The following is a 6,000-nucleotide window of genomic DNA, read 5'->3' as shown; positions in this document are numbered from 1 at the left end:
GTGGTCCATAGGGTTTTCATTGGCTAATTTTTGAAAGTAGATCAACAGGCCTTTCTTCCTAGTCTGTCTTAGTCTGGGAGCTCTGCTGAAAGCTGTCCACTGTGGGTGATTTTGCTGGTATTTGAAATACCAGTGGCATAGCTTCCAGCATCATAGCAACACAAAGCCACCACAGTATGACAACTGACAGGTGGTGGAAAATACATTATACTGACATGGAAAAGAGACTGTGAACCTAATCACCAAAATGCTACTAGTGGTTTTCTCTGGACAGTGGGCTGATAGGTGATTTTTACTTTGTGTGTCTTGACTATATTTTGCGAGTTTTCTACAATGAGGATGTTATAAGGGGGGAATAATTTACTTAGAAAAGCAACACATCTTAAATGAGCAAACCCTTTTGACCACCAATTCCATTTTCAAGAGTTTACTCCACAGAATGCACAGAAAGATGAATGATAGTGGATGAAGGTGTTCATTCTTTTTTGTGAAAGAAAATTATATTTTTTGTTTATGCTTCACCAAAAATGCCTGAAAGCAGGTGCACCCAACTGGTAACAGCTGTTGACTCCTCGGCATGGGATGAGAGGACTCTACTTTCTACTCTTACATTTATTTGAATTTTTTTTTTACAGTGAGCATCAGTTATTTTATAATTTAAAAAAAAATTAATAAAAGCAAACAATCAAGCAACTTTCCTAGTCTTCGCTGGCTCTTCCTGGTTCTCCCTGCCTAGAATCTGGCTGGGGGTGGTCAGGGGAGCTTGCCATGGGAGCTCAGCTTTCGTTTGAGCATCTTAGAGGGGCTACCTCTGGTCTGTAAAATATCTCCTGATGTGGAGATGGGATGGTCTCATGGCTCCAGCTTTGACAGTGGCTGGTTCCAGCCAGCAGACATTTTTCAAGGCCCTCTCTGTATCTGGCAGGCAAAACCATGGGACATGATCCCTTCCTCAAGATGCTCACGGTCTAGAGTAGTAGGAGACCCAAAGTGCTTCAGGGACCTGGAGCAATGACATCTGCTGGGACAGCTTTGCCTTGAGTAGGACATGAAGGATGAGTAAAATTTCAGCAGGAAGCAAAGGGAGAGCAAGGACATTTTAGGCAGGGGGAAGAGTATTACAAAGGCAGTGTGTTAAGGGCCCTAAATATGGTTAACATCTCCATTCTGGGGTGCTGATATTCCAAGCTCTGATTCTAATGTTATACGCACAGTTTCTTCCTCCTCCAGAGGTGTGTCTGCCATTCACCTGTGTGGGGTGTGGGTGAGGAGTGAGGGCCCGAAGGTTGGGCCAAGAGGAGGGACTAGATTGGCTTGGTCACCAGCAGTCACTGTCTGTTTCTACCTGGTCTGCGTCCACACAGTATCAGCTGCTGTAACGCTGCCCGCGTGGAGCCATAGACGTTCTCCCTTTCCTCCCACTCCCCTCAATTTTCCCCCACCTGCTTGTCATGGTACCTGGGATCCCACCACTGGCCACTCTTCTGGGAGTAGTTCCCATTATAAATATGCATAGTTAGGGGAGGGGGTGACATCTCAAACAATAAGCCAGTTATCCTGAGGAACACAGGAGGGGTAAGTTTTGATGGCAGAGTGAAAGGCGTGGGCACGGCCTTCCAGGAGTGACAGAAAGAGGCACCCACAGAGGAAGAGGGATGGTAAAGAGGGGGTGGATACGGTTAGGCAAACCCCATGAGGCTGCCTCAAGTTAGAGCCTTAGAACCAGGGGTTGTCCCATAGCTCAGGGCCACTGATCCCTTTTGCCAAACCAGTGAGGAAGAAACACATTGAAGGTGGAGACAAGGGAGCTGCCCAGGGTCCCGGGCGAATCCGGGTGGGAGCCAGGGCCCACACCAGGTTTAGCTAGGCCAGCCTAGGTCTTGACCCACAGCCCCACACCTGTGAGAGGCACACATGTCCTGCCGTTTCTGGGACCTGTCAGGGCCTCTCCCAGGTGGCAGGAACAGATTGCTGGGCCTGGGGACCTTGTTCCTGCTTGGTAGGACTGGCAGCTTGCTCAGAGAGGGGCTTCAGCCTGGGGCATGTGGTGGGCAGAGGGAGTAGACCCAGGAGATCAGCCTGTAGGGATGAGGGAGCAAAGGCCTCTTTTCTGGGAAAAAGACTCCAAAGCCCCCACCCACTGAGGTACCAAGCTGACTCAAGTGCAGTGGGATCAGGGGACCCCCTTGGGCCATCGCTCCTGATGCCCTCACCCACCTGGGACTCCCTGTGGCTCCAGCCACTTCCCCAGGCTGAGACTTTGTCCCTGCTGTGGCTGGTGCCTCCTGTAGCTGCAATGCTGGCTCTGGACCCTGTTGCCAGCAAGGCAGCTACTAGGCATGGGGAGGCACCAACCCGCTCTGCCCAGAGGAGGGGCAGAGGGGTCCAGGTCAATTCTCCTTCTTCCTTGGGGAGGAAGACAGAGGAAGGCACCCAGCTCTTGGTGCCTGGACTGTGGGAGCCCTGGTCACTCCCCTTCTCCTTCTGCTCAGGCTCCAGGTTCCCAAAGGGTGGGAGGAGATACCAGAACCTACAGGGGAAGATTGGAGGTGGCATGAACAGAGCCAATGGCTACGAGTCAGGAGACCAAGGTCTGGGCTTGGCTTTGACCTCCCTGACTGGGCGACCACGGGATGGTGTCTTCTCATCTGTGTCTCAGTTTTCTTATCTGTAAAATGACAGAGTTGAGATCGGTGGTCTGTGATGCTGACCATCATGCCCAGCTGGGCTGAGACTCCAGCCCAGGGAGGGCGTCCTGACTCTACCACCCCTTTGTCCCCCCTTCTCTTCTCTGAGGAGCTGCAGTCCCCGACTCCGATAGGCACACAGTCCCCACTGATAGGCATGCAGCCCCCCATCTCCCTTGTTCTTCTTAGACATGGGGTCCTTCTCCTCTGAGCCCATCACTCCTCACCTCACCCTGCCCACCTCCTGTCTGCCCTTGTGCTTGTTTTCCTTGCTGGGCCCTCTCAGCCAGCCATTCTCTCCCCCTGCATGCTGACTGGGATCCAGGACACTGGGTTCTGGTCCCAGCTCAGCCACATGCTGAAAGACCTTGAGCTAGAAACTAATCCTCTCTGGGCTTGAGGAGTGGGCTGGAGAATTCCCCAGGCCCCTCAGCACTCAGATTTGGTCACATTGAGGCCCACAGTTTGGGGGAGCTCGCCAGGACCTGGGGCTCTGTGACTCGTCTCCAGCCTCCTGAGAAGACCCCCTCCCACATGACACTAGGGTGGGAAGCGCTCGAGCCTCTGGTCTGAAGTGTTGACCCTCTCTCACTTCATCAAATTCCTGAGGTGAGGTAGGGGGCATTTTGTAATGGTCAGAAATATGATAGAACTCATTCTCCTTTGGTGAGTAGTACCTGGAGTCTTAAAAGCTTGTGAGCTGCCATCTAAGATACTCCACTGGTCTCACCCCATCAGGAGCAAGGGAAAATGAAGAAAACCAAAGACACAAGGGAAAGATTAGTCCAAAGAACTAATGGACCACAGCTACCACAACCTCCACCAGACTGAGTCCAGCACTAGATGGTGCCTGGTTATCCCCACTGACTACTCTGACAGGGATCATAACAGAGGGTCCTGGACAGAACTGGAAAAAAATGTAGAACAAAATTCTAACTCGCAAAAAAAAAAAAAAAAAAAGAGACCAGACTTACTAGTCTGACAGTGGCTGGAGAAACTCCGAGAGTATGGTGCCCAGAGACCCTTATAGCTCAGTAATGAAGTCACTGAGGTTTACTCCTCAGCCAAAGATTAGATGGGCCCATAAAACAAAATGAGACTAAACGGGCACACCAGCCCAGGGGCAAGGACAAGAAGGCAGGAGGGGACAGGAAAGCTGATAATAGAGAACCCAAGGTCAAGAAGGGGAGAGGGTTGACATGTCATGGGATTGGCAACCAATGTCACAAAACAATATGTGTATTAATTGTTTAATGAGAAGCTAGTTTGCTTGGTAAACCTTCATCTAAAATACAATTTAAAAAATTAAAAAAAAAAAAAGAAATATGATAGAATTGTCAAAATCTTGAAAGCAGATAAAAGACTGTTTGATCTACTCTGTATCTAGGGTTTTAAAAAACACCTCAAATAATTCTGAAGCCAGAAAAGGAAAATGAAGAAAAATGAGCACATTTCAAAATAAAAATCTTCCCCCTACCCTGCTATTTTTTTGAGGCTGTGCCTCCTGACTGTATTTGACCATGTCTGTTTGTCTGTTCCTGCCCTACCTCCCACATCCCCTCTTTCCTTAAGTGGTTTAGGATTCCTCAGAGGAGACTGGGTAGAATCATCAGCGTCCCAGAGTAAGGAGAATAACCCACCCCTACCCCATGTAAAGCCCCTGACATCTCAGCATCTGACCTCTTAGTGGTTCACTTTCACTTGGGGTGGTTCACTTGCAGAGGTGAAGGGCGGTGGGGGTGGGATGGGGTTGGGGAGGTGGAAAGGGAGGAAGTGGGACTGCTGTCCACGTGTGAGCAGTCAGCCTCCCGAGATGGCCTCTCCAGCATCTGTGTTGAGCTCTGTGCTGCTGGGAGCCCTTATCTCTGTTGCTTTTTGTTCCCGCTGCCACCCCAGAGAGAAGCACCAGGAACTAATGGCCTTGTTAGGTGCTGAGAAGGCTGGTTCCCAGCCCAGCTGAGTACTTGTGGGTCCTCTAGGAAGCAATGTTTTCCCCACTCCAGCACTGAGAGAATGATACCAGCCTCATGGGCTCATCTTGATGATTAGATGAGGTGTAAAAAGTGCTAGCACTTCTCTTACTGACCACAGACAAGGATCCTGCACGGGGTTATTGTCTTTCTATCAGTTCTTTCCAGGCTGGGTAAGATCCCTGCTGACCCTTCTCTCCTCCCCAGGCTGGGCTGCCTTTGTCTCTACTGTTTGCTGTGTTAAATGTGGGGTTCCGGGCATCAAAGCCTGCCAACCCCAGATTCTTTCATTCAGGGATTCTCTGGACACTTATGCAAATACACCTCTCGGAGGAATCCTGATTTCCCAGAGGCTCCAGACGGGTATGCAAGTTATGCCCCTACCCTCAGCCATCACTTCTTGGGCCTGGTGCTGAGGTGGAGGAGGGAGAGGGAAGGAAGGACTTGGGGGCTCACGCCCTACAAGGAGAAGACAGAATCCACTGAGCTTACTCAACATCCTTTCTAACTTTCTTCTAGTGTGTTTTTTGTACTGCTGAGACTGGAAAGTTAAAAACTACATTTCTGAGATGGAGGGGCATGGCTTTGCAGGGGAAGGGGGATGCAGGGATCTGAGAGCACAGGAGGAGCTTAGAGATACTCTAGTCTCAGAATCACTGCCATTACTTCTCTGTAACCTGGGGTGCTCTCCATCAGCCAATCAGAGTTCCCTCCTGCCCCATCCTTGCTCAAGCCCCTCTTCCTTGAACCCCAGACAAGTCAATGCCTGGGGTTGTTCCTCTTTTTTCTCCCCACCTCCAGGCCATAGGTGAAGACCCACGTGGTGCTGCTGAGAACATTGATTCTAACCTCCCTCACTCTGCAGGTGAAGAAACTGAGGAATGGACCTTCAGGTACAAAGTGAGTCAGGGAAGAGCCAAGATAGGCCCAGGACTCCTATTTCCATGGATGCTGCACTGCACTGCAGGGACACCAATGGCATCATAGCAACATGCAAGCCTCCACTGACAGATGGGTGGTACACTGGTTGGGAATCAAACCCAGGTCTCCCGCATGGCAAGCGAGAACTCTATCACTGAACCAACACTGCACCCCCTTGTTGGCTGCCATTGAGTAGGCCCTCAACTCATGGCAACCCCTGCACAATGGAATGAAGTGCTGTCCGCTGCTGCACCATCCCCATGATCAGTTGTGGATCAACCACTGTGACAGGTCTCCTGGCCTAGGTGGTCCTATTCCCCCCACAGGACACAAGATAAGCTTCTTAGGGTCAGAGCCAGCCCGGAGGTTCAGAAAACCCACACAGCTCCAGGCATGATTCAGGGAGGCAGCTGGAGGGAGAG

Source organism: Trichechus manatus, unplaced genomic scaffold, assembly GCF_000243295.1.
Source record: "Trichechus manatus latirostris isolate Lorelei unplaced genomic scaffold, TriManLat1.0 scaffold00015, whole genome shotgun sequence".
NCBI lineage: Eukaryota > Metazoa > Chordata > Mammalia > Sirenia > Trichechidae > Trichechus > Trichechus manatus.
Note: the sequence above shows the minus strand (reverse complement) of the source record.